The sequence below is a fragment of the Neovison vison genome, chromosome 3, assembly GCF_020171115.1.
Source record: "Neovison vison isolate M4711 chromosome 3, ASM_NN_V1, whole genome shotgun sequence".
Lineage (NCBI taxonomy): Eukaryota > Metazoa > Chordata > Mammalia > Carnivora > Mustelidae > Neogale > Neogale vison.
In genome coordinates this window covers 138,344,699-138,363,450 of record NC_058093.1, presented here as the reverse complement: position 1 = coordinate 138,363,450, position 18,752 = coordinate 138,344,699, and the positions used below count along the sequence as shown (strand labels likewise).

At 44.2% G+C, this 18,752-nt stretch overlaps 1 protein-coding gene across 2 annotated transcripts in view; it reads left to right on the top strand.

Moving 5' to 3' along the window:
- The first annotated feature begins 480 nt into the window (after positions 1 to 480).
- CDH20 (cadherin 20) overlaps positions 481 to 18,752 on the top strand; it is a 205,574-nt gene continuing 187,302 nt past the window's right edge. Inside the window, exon 1 of one of the 2 annotated variants that reach the window (XM_044242872.1) lies at positions 481 to 561. The gene's annotated coding sequence lies outside the window, so the exon portion shown is untranslated. The remainder of the gene's footprint in view (positions 562 to 18,752) is intronic. The other variant, XM_044242873.1, reaches the window with a different exon arrangement.

The following is an 18,752-nucleotide window of genomic DNA, read 5'->3' as shown; positions in this document are numbered from 1 at the left end:
GACTCTAATTGCTTTCATCTGGTGGGGTTCCAGACAGCTCCTCAGAAGGAAGGAGCGCACATTCCTGGCACCAATTGGCTAATTCAATTTACTTCCACGGCATTAGCCTCTGTCAGAATATTCATGAGCAGGGGAATGAGGACCCGCGGCACAGACAGGCGGCAGCCACTCGGGCTAGGGAAGGCGCGAGGGAGGGGAGGCGGACCGCGCGCCGCGCTCCGGGGACGGTGACCGCGACGAGGCGGCTTTTCTCCCCGGACGGGCCGAGCGCAGGGGGCCGCGGGAGGGCGGGGCAGGGCATCTGCGGGGTTGGCGCGCCTGGCATTGCAGCCCAACTCCTGGAGACCGCGCGGAGACTTTGCGAAAGATCCGAAGGCAGAAAAGCTGTGACACTTTTGATACAGGGGGTAGGGGGGTGGGGGGCGGGGACACATCGCAAGCGGAGGCGAAGGGACGCAGCGGGACACCTGCCGCCCGGCGGGGTTGGCAGCGATGTGACCTGGACGCCCGCCCCGAAGGAGTCCGGACCGAACGTCCCCGGAGAGTCGCCGGCCGTGCCAGGTAAAGGGGAGTGCTCGGGTGGGGACCCGCGCGTTTGTCCCCAGGCTCCGGAAGCTGGAGGCGCAGGGCGCCGGTGCCCGCTCTCTCCGGGCAGCAGCCCCCCGGCGCGGCGCTCTGTCCCTCTCCGCGCCATGCTCTCTCCGCAGGTCCCCGCCGCCGCGGCAAGCCTGCGGGCCGCTCGGAGTTGGACTTCCTCGGACTTTGGGGGAAGGGGACGTGAAGGAGCCGCCCGGGCTGGGGAGCTGCTTCCCGGGGGCAGGGAGCTGGGGCGCAGCGGGCGGACGGAGGACGCTGAGCGCCGGTGGCGGGGGCTGCGCGCGCGGGGACGTGGGGACGGAGGACCCAAGAGCGCGGCTCGCGGGGGCGCTTGGACCCGGCCTCGCCCTCGTTTCCCCGAGGGCGGCGGCGCCTCCGTCTGGCTGCCGATGGGCGAGAGCTGGCTGCGTCCCCAACTCGGGGATGCGCACCGGGAACGGGGACCGGAGAGCAAGGCTCCGGGGAGGCTCGGGTGCCTGCGGGGCCGGTCGCAGTCCGCGCCTCTCGCCGCGCCCCCGCTCGAGCTCAGCCGTGGGAGGAGAATGTGGTGGTGACTCGGGTCCCCGCCACCTGCCGGACATCGCCAACTCCCCGGATTTCCTGTCTCCGGGCCTGACACTCTCGGGGAAAGCTCTGAATTGCGCTCGGGGTGTTTGGGTTTTGCCCGCCGTGGTTGCCGTGGGGTGAGAGCTGGGGTGAGGAGGCTGCTAGGAGGTCGGACAGGGTGAAAGTTGCAGATGTGTCCAAGAAACGCAAACGCTGAGTCCCAGCCCGCCCTTAGCAACAGGAGAGACTGGGGGCTGGACTTGGGCTGAAGCAGGAGGCTCGGCCTGGCTATCCACCTCGGGGGCGCGGAGGTGGGGGATGGAACCTGGAGGGCAGCCTGGAGGCACTGCCAGAGCCCTTTTCTGTGTGCTGAGACCTGGCAGAGACAGAGGGCTGGCAGCACAACACCTGGGGGTGGGGCGGAAGGGTTGGATCCTGGTGGATTCAGGCTTCACTGTGCCTTTATTATTGTCATTGTCATTACTATTACTATTGCTGCTGTTGTTACTGGCACAACCGCCAGGAAGTATTTTGTCTTCTGTTAATAGGTCGCCTGGAAACTGAGTCTGCCCCTCCCCAAATAAAATGTCCCCTGATCCCTGCTAGTCTCTGATGTCCTCCCATCAAAGGAAATTACCTCTCAGAGCTGTGGTGGTGTCAGGGACACAGCTAAGGAATCGGTGCGACTTAAAAACACAGAAACAAAAAGTCGCAACTGTATACTGTGACTGCGCCCATGCTAGAGATGGACTTCCATCAGCTCGCCTTCCTCAGCCTTATCTGGGGCTGGGGAGCAGTGGAGTCAGTGCCAATTGTGAACTCCGTCCATGACCCAGCTTTCTCCTTTCTTGTATTTATACAATCTGGGAATTAATTTTTATCTTCGGGTGACCCTCGCAGCCCCACTGGGCATGTGACCTGGCAGGGGCAGGCTTCGGTTCCCAACACTGGAGGCAGCCACAAGGGCACCTGCGCTCGCCTCCTCTTGGCTTGGCCCCTGGTGAGAGCTGGCCAGCTGATGATGGAGAAAACAGGGCAAGAGTGTGGGAGAACAGCGTGTCAGAGCTAAGCCAAGTACAGGAGATGAGGTCAAGCCTCTTCACTGGCTGTATCCCTTTCTGCCAGAGCAGAGAGACAAATGAAGAGCAAGTGGGAAGTAGTATAAATTGGCAAACCAAGCTCTCAGAGTCTACTTAAGGCTGTCGCCACTGACTTTGGTGTGACCTTTCCTTTCCCGTGCTTCTGATTTTCTCTATTTGCCAATGCACGAGTAGCCATGCCTTTCTAATAGGACAGTTGTCGTGAGATGATCTAATTTCACATCCCCAAAAAACGCTTGGAGCATCCTGGGAAAGGACAGTCTATAAAATACGAGATTTGAATGTTTTGTGAAAAGTTTGCTACACTGCAGGTTACGGAGACACATTTTTAGCATGTGTGCCATGTGGCAGTGTAAAATTAAAATGGAAAAGGAAAGTACAAACATAAAAATGACTTAGCATTCTTGACATTCTTGTGCATACTTGTAGAAAAATTATCTTTCATTTGGGGAGAGTTGCCCGGGAATTTAATCAGTGTTTATACTACTGAAACGCCCCCTTCTACCTTTCTCCCCTGTAAAATTTTATGATCCAGTTCTCACAGGAAAGGCAATGCAAATGGGCTAAGTGCTGGGGGCTGAGAGGCCAGATCCAAGGGTTGTTAGGGGAACCATCACATGGGGTTTGGAGACGGGAATGGGAAAAAAGATGCCATCACCCTCACAGAGCAGGGAAATGTTCTGGGGGCAGGGGGCAACTGAGCAGTGTAGGGCAGCGGACCAAGCAGTGGCTATCATCTGCTCCCAGATTCAGGAAAGACACTCCATCAGTCCAAAGAGGGCTAACCAAGGTGCTTTTTCCTCCTCCCTTCCCTTAAGGTACTGCCTTTCTCTTGTCTTTGGATTGGCAGTAATTTCTCTATCCCCGACTGTAGAGTAGAATAGTTTTGTCTTGCTGTTTCAAAGAGATCCAGGCGTACTCTCTCAGCCCCTTACATATTTGTAAATATTCCCCAAGTTCTGAAGCTTCTCAAAGACGTGCAGCTGGTGGTGAATTTAAGTAAATAGTTGGAAGTAATCAAGAGAGCCACTGAAAAGTGGGTATGTTTTCCCCTGGTGGAGAAGTTATTGAATGCCTTTTGAGCTCGAAAATGAGCAGTTTAGAAAAGCAGAGGGGATTTCCTTGACTTCCCTCTACCCATAAACCAGTTGTTGTACTTTTCCTCCCCTCATAGTAGTGAGCACTGTTTGCTTAAGCATTTTTTACAATTTTGGACTTAAAATGGGGTTTCGCCTGCTGGTGCTCTATGGAGAGAGGAAAAATGTAAAGAGATACGGAAGGAAGAGCTGCAGGGGCCAGAACATAAATCAGCCAGAATATATGGGGGGGTGATGAGAATAGGTCTTTTCACCCTAAAAAAAAATGTCCACTTTGGAAGAAAAAGAAGTCTGATTATTGGCATCCGAGGCTGAAACCAAGGCAGCTGATGCCCAGAGGAGCCAAAGGGCAGTTCTTCTTAGTTTAGAAACAGCAAGACAGCCTCTGCCAAAGATTGCTGTAAACACGGAATAAAGATTTCATTGTGGGCTGCTGTGACTAGAATAATTAGACAGTTAATTGTTCATTCTGATCTAGTGCTGTTGGAATCAGTAGTGCAGAGCAGCAAAAATACGAGCAAGGGAGAAATAGAAAAGTAACACATCACTTTTATCTTCACTTGTTTCCCTGGGATGGAACTCTGGAAATCCTGGTTAGTGTACAAAAAAAAAGAAAAAGAAAAGAAAAGCAATATTCATATCCCCAGAACACTGGGGACACTGCATCTGTGACCCACTGCTGCCATTTCTTCCCCTCCAGGTTCTACTCTGGTTATGGACTAAATATGGCATCTTCTAAAACCAGCCTGAGGAAGACCGTAGGAACGAATGCATTAGGTGACCTGGGCGTCAGTTACTAGACTTCAGTTAGGTGAGAGCCTTAGTAGCAGCTCAATCAAAATATATGCAAATAGAACTAAATTTTTGTGCTTCTGACACTTTTTTCAGAGGCATTTAAGAAGTAAATATTCCATTTTTGACATTTAATTATTTTCTATTATAAAACAAATTGCCTGGTGATTAATCTTTCACATTTAATTGAAGAAATAGCCTCCTCTGTATTTTCATGCTAATTTAGAGACAAAAGAAAACATATTTTAAGTGATAAAGGTGATTTTAAGCAGCCGAGCTTCTAGTTATTATAGGCAGTAGACTGTGACTTATTGTTATTTACTAAAAGATGGCACCGTCATAAATTCCTTCCAAAATGACTTCTGCAAATAAGAAATGAGTAAGAGACTGTGGAGAGCATTAAGTACTTGGTATCAGGGGTGGGAAGGAAAAATGATGTTATCTATGCATCAGGTTTAAACTGTCCCTGAATCCTCATATTGATGTGGAATATGGAGCAAAGTTTTCATTATTCGAATGAAAAAAAAAAAGAAAAGAACATCTTTAAGTATCAACGTTAAATATAATTGTTCTGTGGATAAAAGCACTATGTTATAAAGTAAGCATGCTAAATTACATGAGGTCATAAAGTCCCATGAAAAGAAATATTTCATTTCTCCAAGATATGCATTTGATCTCAGTTTGCTAAAGAGGTACAGAACTACCTTTACCAACCTTCAGTTTCTTCTACCCATCATGAATAAAAAGGGATTGCAAAGGCAGAATTACTTCCTGAGTGTTAAAAAGCATAAGTGGTACAAAATTATGGAACTATCTAGATTTCAGACGACAAAATACTTTATGAAATGCACTATCTACAGCAATTAAAAATAGAAAATCCTATCGCCACATTAAATTGTGGCAACAGCCCATTTTAAAGAGAAATTTAGTCTTTTCTCATTTAATTGCTATTCATGGTTTGCTAAATAGTTTTTCAGAATAACCTGCCAATCTCCTGCTAACCAGGACTGCCTAGTTAAGAACGTTCCTAATTACATATGGATTAACTTAATTTTAGAACCCTAAAAATATTCAACTCAAAGCATTACTCAAGTGCAATGCAAACGGTCCAATTCCCCTCAAGGTATATGCAATTTTTTTTTTTTTAAGAAATCATAAAAGAGAACCCATTCGGTATGGGAATACATCAGTTAATAACTACACTAAAAGAGTAAGGAAAGCTATAAACTGGTCTATCTTTTTAAAATATGCAAAGTAAAGTTATAACAATACCACTCATTTCTTCTTCCAAAGCAGTAAGGGCAGGTCATGTCCTGCAAAGTACAAATGTCAAATACATCACAGAGCACTGCCTTTTGAAATTGGCATTTTTTTTTATGTATAAGAATGGTTAACTATCTAATTAAAAGCTTGGCCCCTCTTCCAACTAATACCTTGACCATGTTGACAGCAAGGAGGTATCTTGCATGGAAGAAATATTTCTTTATAGTTCTATAGCTCCTCGTTGGAATCTTACACACAGTAGAATCTCAATAAATATGGGATGATTTCAATTTTTAGAAGGAAAATAAAAGAGAATTAATGGAACTATCAAGTTCGATGAATTCTTAATATTTTACGTAAAATACTTGGTCTTTGTTACTTTAAATTATTTCTCTAAATTGGCAAGATATGCCTGTGACAATAATAATAATCATTACTGGTGTTCATTCATTCATAATGTTCATTCCGGTGTGGATAGGAGGAAGATAAGAAAAGAGGAAAAACTTTGAAGGCTTTCCATTTGTTTTGGCATGTTTTCGAGTTTTACCTAAATACTGAACGTGTTTATGCGTGTATGTTACTAAAATACACATTAACTCTTCAGGATGAACATGACACTTCACCAAATGGTTATTATTCCCAACAAGTAGTCACACAAATTCTACCCTTGAAGTACCGAGGATTCACTAGACCAATTATGACTACATGGCTGCATGTTCCATCCTCTATCAGCTAATTAAAGGGTTATTAATAGACTAATAATTCCACTCCATGGCAATGGCTACTTCCAGTTGTCACTGGAGTTTGTCTGACGTATGGCCAAATGGTCAAAGCCGACCACGCACCTGTAACACCGTGTTCAGCATCTGGCAGGAGGACAGAAATGCACACTGGAATTACTTGTGGCCAATACGCTTACACTTACCTGTTCTTGCATCTGATTTATAACTAAAATAACCTAAGTGAACCTTAAAAAAAAAAAGCAGGTGCCCACAAGGAACTAAAATGTCCATTATAGGTAAATCATCAGCCTGGTCTTTCTGTTTTCCTTTTAGGTCTGACCTTAGTTGAACGAACAAGGTGGTCTTAGTGTTTTCCTGGAGAACAGTACATAGTGTAATATGTTGGCATAATTGGGAGCTAGTAGTCAAGAGAAGACCAGGATAGAATTAGCATGAAGATTCAATTACCCCTTGTTCCCAGAGAGAGTTGTTTACTAGGATTCGAGTTAAGGTTGTGGTTGAAATAGCATGAAAAAATGAACAGCACAGGGGCGCCGGGGTGGCTCAGTGGGTTAAAGCCTCTGCCTTCAGCTCAGGTCATGATCCCAGCGTCCTGGGATCGAGCCCCGCATCGGGCTCTCTGCTCAGCAGGGAGCCTGCTTCTTTCTCTCTCTCTCTCTGTCTGCCTGCCTCTCTGCCTAATTGTGATCTCTGTCAAATAAATAAATAAAATATTTTAAAAAAAATGAACAGCACAGCTTTCTTGTTCTCTAGCGGATATCTTTGCATGGAACCACACTTGGGTTTCCACTTTCCACCAACAAATTACAATACAGCTTTGGAAAGAGTAGTTGCTATAAATTGCTGGAGAGACATTTTAAAGTGTGCACCTGAACATACATACGTATTTTAGATGTATTTATAAAAATCTGCAGTTAAAACTATTGTACACATACTATTTTCCCAAAGGCACGGTGTACATTTAATATCATACTCATTATCACTTTATTTTATTGTATAAAGTCAAAGTCTTTGAATCCCGTATCAAGTCCTAATATGTGGTTAATTTGTACATATCATGAATAATCAATGAACTTCCCATAATTTGTTTTTGAAAGCCAACGAAGTAATTCAGCAATTTAATTAGAAATTGGCTAAAGGAATTTCATTTAGAAGTAATTTCTAAAGGCAACAAAATACATGTCTTTTAATTCGAAAGATTATTAGCACTCTGATAGAAGTATCAGAACAGATGGAAGTAAACACTCAGTCTCTGTATTTAAATCTTCTTCCACGCAAATGTTTTGAATAACCTGTACAGTACACATTATCACCTACTTGCCAGCCTTTCAGGTTAGGGAAAAACCACCTGGACATTACAGCCATCTCTGTGCCCACCCTCACACAGGCCCAAAGGTTGCCTTGTCTTCGTTTTCTAATGCAAAGACAATACAAGTTCCCATCGCTCTCTTCTTCAGATCCCTCCATTCCCTGCATCCAAGTTCTCATCTGGAGTATGACTTTGCAGAGGCACCGTCATCCCGTCACTGAAAAAAGCAGCCACACTGGAAAGCATGGGCCTTGTGTGCATTTTTAGATATTAAATAAGAATCTAAATCTGTGCCCATAATTTGCACAAACTGGCAAGAACCTCCCAAGGATGTTCATCTTACTAATAAATATTAAACATTTTTTGTGCTATCACTAACATCACTACCGACTGTATTTAAAGCAAAAAGTATCTAGCGATCAAAGTACATTTTCATCCACATTGTAGTTTTGAAGTGTTACAGTTTTATTTACCTTTTCCCCCTCGCCTGTGCTCTCATCTCCATAACACTGGGAACATTTATGTCTGTCTAAAAATGGGAGGCATACTGGTATTTGGAAATAAAATCCTCAAGTAGTCATTAAAAAATTAGTCCACTTGGCAGTCCAGCATCTCAGTGGAATGCATCAGGCGGCTAAGCACAGATCATCTGATTCACGGGCTGGTGAACATTTGGAGATCAAGTTGCTGAGGGTCGTTTCTTTAAACACAGGAAAACAACAGATTTCTTTATGATATAGAAGTGCTATCCCTTTCTCTGGATACATCTATGTATACAGTAGCTCGCTTGTGTCCATTAAAATGCATAGTATTCAGAGAGAAAGCAGACAGAACAATAAAAATAACCACCACGTATTCAGTCCTCGCCTCCGTGCCAGACACTACGTGGAGTGCTTCACAGGCATGACCTCATTAGTCCCCTCGGTGAAGACAGCACTGCTCCCATCTTTGTGTTGCATATGCAAACCCTGAAGTCCAAGGTTAGGGGGTCACTGAGGGCAGATTTCAAACCTAGAACTCTACAGCTTGAAAGTGTACTCACTGTACACTTCTACCACCTCCCCTAGAGCAGGGTTGTTTTGTTTGTTGGTTGGTTAAAGATTTATCTATGAGAGAGAGAGAGAGTATGTGTGGGATGGGGAAAGGCAGAGGGAGTGGGGGAGAATCTCAGGCAGACTCCCTGAGATATGGGGTTCCATCTCATGACCCTGAGACCATGACCTGAGCGGAAATTAAGAGTCAGACACACCCGACTGAGCCACCCAGGCGCCCTTAGAGCAGGGTTTTATAACTTCTACCCTGGTATTTGGGGCAGATAATTTTAAATGCTTTATTGGACAGGTAAGAAAGGAGCTGATCTGTGTGTTGTAAGATACTTAGCTGCTTGTCTACCTGCTAGATTCCAGTGGCTTCCTTCCTCCCAACTGGGCACACCAAAAATGTCTCTGGACATTGTGGCATGCCTCCTGGCAAGCAAAATTACCCTAGACAGAGAACTGCCACCAGAGAAGCACAGTTTAATGTCCATGCATTACTTATCAAACACACGTGCTTTCAATTTAAAGGTACGTCATCCATTTCCCAAATAATAAGATAATTTGCATAGTTATGCTAGCCACGTGACATAGTCAATGCCTAATAATACTTCTTTAATAAATGGATGACATTATGGATAACCTCGTATAGGTTTCGAATGCTCTATTGTAGGCCTCTGTTCAACTTGGCATGTTTTACATTTTACTTTAATTGCTGGATGTGCCTGTACCAGTATGCCAATCATATTTATAAATTTAATGAAGCAAGATGGGAAAGGTAATATGTTCAAAGAAGAAATGGGATCAAAAAGTTTGGTAAGATGGGCTGGACCTGAGGAGATGAATTTTCACACGAACAAATGCCTATGAGGAAAACAGACACTGTGAAGGCTGAGGAACATGCCCACAGCCTCTGTCACCTAAGAAGAGGCAGAGCTGGGTCTCAAACTCACCCTGCTCGGTAACAGCCCTTACCTGGCTTTGCTTTGCTTTGGTCAGGGTGCACCCGAGCTGTCCCATTCTGTTCCGCTCCTCAAACTCTGCCCGAGTCCCATCTGTAGAATATATCCACTGGCCTATGAAGTGCTCACACGCATATCTTTGAGGTGAGAGAAATCGTTCAAAGTCTACAAAATGGCTGACCCGACACAGAAATAGACATAGACATAACAATCATTTTCAAGTATCTGGAATAGCTTCACGTAAAATAGAAATGCAACTTATTCTGAATTGCATGCACACCTGAGCCAGGTCCCCTGAATGGAAACTACAGAGAAGCAAACTTTACTCCAGCACCATGACAAGTTTCTTAGTGAACTAACTATCCTACGTTGGAATGGGCTCCCGTGGGGTGTAGTGAGCTCTCAGTCATCAGAGGGGGAATATGCAGATGACTGGCCTATGGGAGTCTGAATCCAAACAGAGAGGAGAATGTACCAGACATTCTCCAGGGTACTTTCTAGCTCTCGGTGTACAGAGACTCTTTATTTGTTTGTGTGCTTTGAGAGAGAGACAGAGAGAGCATGTGTGAGTGCAGGGGGAAGAGGCAGAGGCAGAGGGAGGGAGAGAGAGAATCCCAAGCAGACTCTGGGCTGAGCCCAGTGCCCAAACACAGAGCTTGGTCTCGTGACCCTGAGGTCACAACCCACGCCGAAACCAAGAGTCAGACATTTAGCCAACTGTGCCACCCAGGTGCCCCAGGAACTCTCTCTTAGAGGCTATTATGGACCTTGTAAACTACTCCATGTAATTCTGTTAATAAAAGCAAGATCTATGTTTCCTCTACCCCACATATCTAGCGTTATAGGGGTAAGTAAAATACAATGAGCAGGAGAGAGAATCTTACCATGTGTCATCATGTAGAGTAAGAATTGTCTCCTATGTGCCAAGCCTTGTGTGCAATGTACCCCCATCTTATCCCATCTTTTCCTGAAAGGAACCCCCTAAAATAAGAACTGGTATCATCACCACTTAATAACTGAAGAAACTGAGTCACACAGAAGTTAAATAATTGATCCAAGGTTACACAGCTACTAATTCTAGCCTTACTATGCGAAATCAAGTCAGTCCTGACTTGCAAAGTCTGTTTTACAAATACACAGCATACTCCTTCATCCTTTCAGCAAGGATACACTATTTTGTTCAAAATGCTGGCAATTTCTAGAGTTTGAGACATATGGCTATTTAAATGCAAATACCTAAAACATTTTCCAAAGACTCAAATACAACGTTTAAAAAATTATTTGCTATTTTCTATTATCCATGATATTGCCCCCTTCAAACAGTGCAAATTGCTATGAGTTGACTTTAAGTAAATGAGCAAAACAAGGTTTTTAGGGATTTTTTTTTGTTTTTAACGTCTATAGAAGAAAGACTTGGTAAAAGCATTCTAGATACCATTCTGTAAATGAAAGAATTAGAACCCAGGCCTCCGGGCTATAAGTACTAGTATGAGAACAAGACTGATAACTTTGATTTCCACAGATTTAGGAAATTGTCACGGTCAGGTTTTTTAGACAGTTATATCATTAGAGATTGTGTTCTCTTCTGATCCTAATCATCTTGCTGGATTTCTTCTGTTTATGGTTATCTTACTGGCTACTTTGTAAAACCAAACTGATTTTTAAAACTACTTTCTATGCCTTTATTATTTCACTGTCAAAATGCTGATGAAAAGCTCTAAACTCTTCTGCCACACAGCACTGGATTCGGCCTATCTGTGACTGATTTCGTGAAGGGAGCTTCAACTTTGCAGGTTGCATCTGGCCACGTCCTATTCTCAGGGAGAGCTGCTTCACGCCCGCCACTCCAGACAAGAATCAGCCCAGGACTTCACAGTTCAGCATTCTCTTTCTAAACTTATTGCCGCCCTGGTGCTTACAATCATTGCAAGGTGCAATGAAGCCCGTAATTCTAGGTTGATCATTTTTGCAAAGCACAAAGGCAGTCGTACGAAAGGGCCCGAGCACCTATCATAAGACTGAAGATGGCGTCCAAAGCGGCTTTCCGCAGGCGGCCCTTTTGTCAAAAGGCAGAAGGCTTCGCCAAGCCCTGTGGCTCACGGAGTTCTCCCTCTGTCCATGGTAGGGGTCGGTCACCTGTTGCTAATGAAATGTATGTTCACAGAGCACCCAGCACATGTCTAAAAGAACTACCTGCTGGGCCTCGTACTGTAACAGTCCCTCACCAGGGTACCATTCCACCATGTCAACCTGTGACTTGAAGAACGTTCCTAAGACTTTGTGAAGTGGAACAGAGATTAGTTAGTGCACTGAAGCTTTATTCACAATTTCCCCCAGGTTGTTATGTTATTCCATAGGGGGAAACCTTTATAAAAAGAATGTTCTCAATATACTCCATGGTGGGAAATATTCTAAATCAAGAGCAAAGATGTCTCTTAAATGAACACGAGTCACAGGAAACATGTGTACAACTCAAAGCAGTGGAGAGCATGGAGTACGAAACCAGGAAGGCACATCCAGGATCACACTTGAGCTGCCCAGAATGTAGGACCCGATGGGTTATCCAGGGGATTCAGAAGGAATAAACCAGGAAGGTCCTATGAACACTGAGGAACGTACCAGGCAAGTGCCACTGCTAGTACCTTGATGCCAGACTTCCCACGTTCTTGAATCAATGGGTGTCAAACATGGCATCAACTTCTACCCTCATCCGTGGTTCTAAGAACGTTGTTGCCTTTAAGTCATGACATCTTTAGAAGTCACTGGCTAGGGTGCCTGTGTAGCTCAGTTGGCTAAGCAACTGCCTTTGGCTCAGGTCATGATCCTGGAGTACCAGGATCAAGTCCCACATCAGGCTCCCTCCTCAGCAGGATGTCTGCTTCTCCCTCTGACCCTCTCCCCTCTCATGCTCTCTCTCTCTCTCTCTCTCTCTAAAAAAAAAAAGAAGAAGAAGTCGTCACTGGCTCAGGGATCTGAATAAATGGGGCAGGAGTTAGTGATGTCGAGTGGAGAAAAAGAATAACCACTAAGGCCCAGTCTTATTTATCACAAGGGTAGGGAGGATATGTGCCACTATTAGAAGTTTCATTATGATATGTAACTTTTAAGTTAAAGGGATCTTCTACCTTCTCTTTCCCATCCAACCCCACCATTATTAATGTCCTATGGAAGATACCAAAGAGAACTCTTGCATTTGGAAATAAAAAAGAAATCTTTCATACATTTAGTGCTAGGAAAAAGAAATATTTAAACCAAATTGAAGGCATCAAAAATAAGTAACTGCATTGAAAAGTCACAGCCATATTGAACAATAAACAATTTATGGAAGGAGCCCAGAAAAAAATTGTTTTTTAAAAAATTGAAAAGCGTAGCTTCTGACAAGTATTCTTTATTTATGAGTATAAGTAGAATTTTTTAAGGAACACAAAAATACTAAAATAAAATGCAAGTTTGACACACACATTTTTCTTTGAGGGTTGGCCAAAAGGGGGAATCTAGGCAGATAGGAGGTTAATTGCATAGCTTAATTCAATGATCATTATCTACACTAATTGAGAAAACAGAATCAGGATTATGTGAAATTGTTAATGGTCTGAAATCATTTACAGTTGACTAAGGAAGTGTTTGGGGCCTTTTGAGTTGAATACAGGTATGCTATCGAGCAATTCAGTTTTTAGAAAAACAAGTTTCATAAGTGAAGTCCAGATGCCCAAGCCTGACAACTTCTCTTGTTCCTCCTCCTCCTCCTCTTAGCTCAGCTCCTTCCTACTTGTCCTGTGGTGCCCGTGGGCCACATCCCCCAGATTAGTGTGAGGCTCATCTTCTGCTGGGTATATCAGATAACCCAAAGGGCCACTGGATGTGCCTTTGCTCTTTGTTCCCTGATAGCTCTTGTGACAGTGTAAATTTATGAGTCAGAGGGCAACGAAAGGGGGGAGGTGCAGAGAAGATTAACCTAGGAAATTTCTGCCCCAATACCACGACTCCAGACCTAACGTCCCAGACTTGTTTACCACTATCAGATTCACAAAAACAAAATGCCACCTCTCTTAAACAATTCCCTGGTTTCCAGGCAAATGAAGTATGAATTGTTTCAAAAGGATTCTATGCATGCAGAGTGGATAGCTGTCAACAAAGCTATAATTAAGGAGATGAGACGCTGTCAATACACTTGAAATAATGATTTTCCTTGGAGCAGACACACTGTGTCTTATCCGTTCTCAACCCTCTTCTCATATGGCCTGCCTCCAGGATCATCTGAGTTTTCTCAACATAATTTAGGAGGGGAACTCCCTATGCAGCTCTTAAGATTTTGAGAAATTCATAGACAACACTCTTCTTCCTTTTCAAAGGACATGTTGCTTTGTTTTCTTAAAATTCATCATGTGTTTTAGACCAATTATTATCAATTGTCCTACCTCCAGTGTTCCATTAATTTAAAGAACCCAATATAGTTTCATTAGCCGATGAAGAGCAGTAAGGATTACCTGCTGGGTGAATGAATAGAGTCTTGTCTTTGCAAATTAGTTTCACATGTGCTATTGCATGTTTTCAGCACCATCTGCCAACCGCCCTTCTCCTGGCTGCAACTGATTTCCTACTATTTTGGTCTACTTGGGACATTTTAGATCTCAACAAATGTTTTTAAATGGAAGTACGGACTTCCCCTGCCAATTAAGTCACTTTCCTTACTCGTCCACTCTTAGGAACTGTTTCTACCACAGTCTTGCTCATGTCACTCCCACTTCTTGAGGAAATCACATTTCTCTGGAACCATCGCTGTCCTTTTCCCCAAAAGGTGATTCAAAACATCTCTTCCTGGATGAGACCTCAAACAATTAGCCATAGATTTCTCTGCCCACCCCCAAGCTTCTGTTGTTCTCCGTGTACTAACCTACTTTTGGGCACCATGTTTGATGGTGTTTTCCACCAGAGATGGTGGTTGGCTCAGGGGTGTATTTCCTCAACTGAGTCATAACTTCTTCAAAGCAGAAAAGGAATGTGCTCCTTTCCTATGTCATGGAGCTCCCCTCTCTCAAAAGTAGGGGCTCATCAACGCCAGTGCTTTACTCCCGAAACGTTCCTGAGTGTCAGCTCCGTGCTAGGACTGTTCTAAGGCCGACCTCCTGTCAGGTGGTTGTCTTACCTATGCAACCACAGAAAGATGAGGGGCTGCAAAGGTGGAAGGAGAGGGGCACATGCGCACAACGAGAATTAAGAAAGGAACAGGGGAAGTTAGGAAGGGTGTTAGGAGGGACCTGTAAAGCTTCAATGTGCAGGAAAGGGGGAAGTTGTCAGCTTTTTAAAAATGTGAATAATTACATTTTGGTTGCTAGGTGTAGCTTTGGAATCTAGAAATCTAGGTGTAGCTTTGTGATGCACTGGGAAAAATAAATTCATTTTTAAAGTGCACGTGGGCTGTGCTTTAAAGGTTGAAGAAGACAGGAGTCGAAATGTATACTCTTTAGGACTGGCTGCGAGAAGCCCAGGAATTACCAGAACAACTAACCATGTCTCCATCTCTGAATTCCAGGCACCAGGTGGTACTTTGGCAAATCTGTTCTCTGTGCCCTACCTGCTAAAAAAAAATCTTCTGTTTGACTTTCCCCATCTGCCTCCTAGCAAATCCAGCCTAAATCCAAAACAAACGGATGGAATTAGGTTCTGGAGACGGGCACTTTCCCAGGAAAACCTAGAGAAGTTCATTAACTGTTAGCGGTTTGAAATACTCATTTGCAAGTTGAACCTAAAATACTGTCATTCTCTGGATATGTCTTCCCAGGTTGAGATGCATGAATATGAACTATCCAGGAAATAGGCTAATTTAGAGGGAATTTAAGTTCTTAATGAATGTTTTCTAAGATTGCATAATGACTCCATTCTGTTTTTGCCATGTAAAGAAGTATGCCCTTTTCACTGTTGTTAGCATGCATGTCTTAGAAATTCACTCCTACACCATACAATGGCAATTATTTTTCCATGGATATCTAGAAATTCAGCATCTAGAGGCTCTGCACTGAGAATCAGAACACGGTGATTCAAGCTGTAGCTCTCGAAACCAAGCCTAAAACCAAATGCAGCAACATCCCAAATTAGGCCAGAGTACTATATAAGACTCCTAAATTGCCATGTGCATATGATAAAAGAAAAGAAAGGGAAACGTAAACATTATTAAAATTGGATGTTTTGATCAATCTCACAACTGTGGCTTGCCTCGATGTAATCTGGCACATATCTCCATAAACTAACAGCAGCTGAAGATTTAAATGAACGACTGGAGAATCACAGCCAAAGGTGGCACATTAGCCTATAGGGGTTCCAAGATAAAACAGCACAGACGGGGTGGCTAAAACAACAGAAACTTATTTTCTCACAGTTCTGGAGCCCGGGAGTACAAGATCAGGCTGCCAGCAGAGTTGGTGTTTAGGGTGAGTCTCCCCTGGGACTGAGGATAGCCACCTCAGAGAGACTAAGGAGGAGACTAAGGTTTAGTCTCCCCTGGGACTGAGGTGGCCACCTTCTCACTGTGTGCTCACCTGATCTCTTCATTATGCACGTGAGGCCAGGTGGGGGTGGGAGGGAGGGAAGAGAGAGAGAGAGCAGGAGCGCAAGCACTGGTCTCTTCTTATAGGAACATTGGTCCTATTGGATCAGCGCCCCAACCTGTGACCTCATTTAACCTTTATCACTTCCCTATTCCAACAGTCACCCTGGGAGGATTAGGGCTTCAGCATATGATTTCGAGGCAGATACATACACTTGAGCCATAACAGGGCTGTTTCAACCAATAAAACCCATTTATGTATTTGTCCAATTAGATCGGCACAGGCATTAAGGAATCCCTGAATACTGACTGAACCCAGAGGGTTGAAGTGACTCCCACTGGCCACACAGTAGCTGCCTAACCTGAAACTGGACCCCAGGGCCCAGGCCATTGGTCCTGCCAGTGTGATACAGTGCTCTACCTCCATGGCCCCCTGCCACAGTGCCTTAGCATGACCACTGCATTTCATGGTGCTTGGCAAGGTCTGTTGCTGCCTAGTCTTAAGAAATACCAGAAGAATCTAGGGTTTTCTCTCTCTTCTACTGGCTTTATGTTCTAAGCCCTTGTCATTTTTCTTTACATTTCTAGCATGAAATTATTGCTAGAAACCTTCTGTTTCTTCCAGCAAGACCCCTAGCTTTTTGACAAGACTGAATTCCCTTCAGTGATCCCCTTGGTTCTAGGGCTAGACTCGCAAGGTCTCGGTGGACGTGTCAGGGCAGTTGTGCAAATGGAGGGTGAGCCCAAGCAAGAGTCCTTCCTCAGCCAAAAGGAACCATAAGCGGATGACTGAACTTGTTGTGTGCTGGCAAGAGAAAGAAAGGGGGCCGCATTTACTCACCAGGACTTACAGTAACACCTACTAGCTGCTAGAACAAAAATGCCAAACGTCAGAGCTTTCACATGCTGGAAGTCTAGGTCTCGCTCACATCACAGTGCAACCGCCGCCCACGCAGTCCTTCTGAGTGCTTTTCCTCTAAGAAATGACTCAGAAATGTCCATCTCTTGGGTCTGCTTCCCCTAGGGGAAGAAATCTTTGCTTGAAGTCAGCCAAGGAGAGGCAGAAGGTGTGGTGGGTCTTTCAGAAATTTGTTTTAATTATTTTTTTTAACATATAATGTATTATTTGCCCCGGACTATTTTACAGTTAGTCACGAAAATGGTGTAGATCGCTTCCAACTGCTTTTCATCAACTCCAGAATCCTGCCATGGGACCCTAAGCTAACAGCAGGGAGACTGGGAATGTACTCTTCCCATGTGCCCGGGAAGAAGGAATGGGACTCTTGAGCATGCGAACAGCTCCCACCCTTTTCCTAACTACTGGGAAGCATCTTGTTGCTTAGATGAACTCACCCAGTTTGGTGGCACTGAGGATGGGGGAATGGGAGATGGGGGGCGGGGGGAACACCACATCACTGTCAGTAATTCCACTTTATCTGTGACGTGAAATGCAAGCTCCTTAACAAATCTCAGGAGACACAACATAGCAGTACCGTATGATGGTTAAGGGTGCTATCTCTGGAACCAGACAGCCTGAGTACCGCCGCTGCTGGTCCCAGGATCATAACCCACCCCGCTTTCTGCGGATGTGGGTGTCGCTGTCCCCATCTGAAGATTAGCTCCTGGGGCACTGGCTGGGGGTTTAACCAGCAGATCTTGGAGTCTGGTTAGCTTTAGATCCCTGTTCCTGTTTCTGAGCTAGTTACTTATATTCCCAGACAAGTTACTTCGTCTCTCTGAGCAAGTTCACTCATTTGAAGAATGAGAGTAATAATGTCAACCTTGAAGGAATTATATTTGATTATCTATATAAAACATTGTGCACTTTCCCTAACACATAGGAAACACACAATAAATGGTGACTGCAAATACTATCAGAAGAAAATGGAACCACATGCCTCTTTATGACCACTAGCCAATAAAGATAACTGCAAAACCAAATTTAAAAAACTAAAAAAATTTTAGGTGGTATGGGATAGTTTAAAAAAACAACAGGTCTGGAATTCTTACATCTGTGTGTAAGCTGCGTGACTTTGGCTAAGTACCTTGACACCTTTCTTTAAAATATATTCCTGCTACCCGTGTCCTGAAATTGACCTCATGACTCTGCATCAGGAGATAACACACAGAAGCACCTAGCAGTTCCTGTAACAGAGTTAGGTACTGGAAGCAAGTTGAATGTGGGTCACCAAGTTCCTCTCAAACGGTTCTCCATCAGAAAGTAACATTTCAAACAATGAGAGTGAGAAAACACCATCTTAGAAAGACGTGTTCCCAGAGAATAAATGATTGGTTTCAAGCAGATGCTTATTATGGTGATTTTCTGATCTTTGACCTTTATCACCCCCCAGCCCCATCAGAGAGCAGCTTCTTGATGCCTCTATTCAAATGATAATCACTGTGCAAAAACTCAATGTCTCTCCATTCAGGAGCTTACAGTACACATCTTAATAAACCATAATGAACTGAAGACGTGGATATCACTGGATAAACGGGCCTCTCTCTCCAGCTGTCATGTCTGTTTGTGACAGCAACTGGTATTTCATTGTAAAAGATGCTAATTTCAATCTGAGCTGTGGCAGTGTTGAGAGGAGCATAAAAGGAATTCTTGATTATCTATATCAGGAACTGTGGTCCCTGGGGATATGCTCGGAAACTTCAGATCACATATGGCAAGAGTGTTGTGATAAAATATGCATCAATGAGGCTTCACGATTTATGATAATAAAGAAATGGAAAGTTTTGCCCTCTATGATAAATGTTTG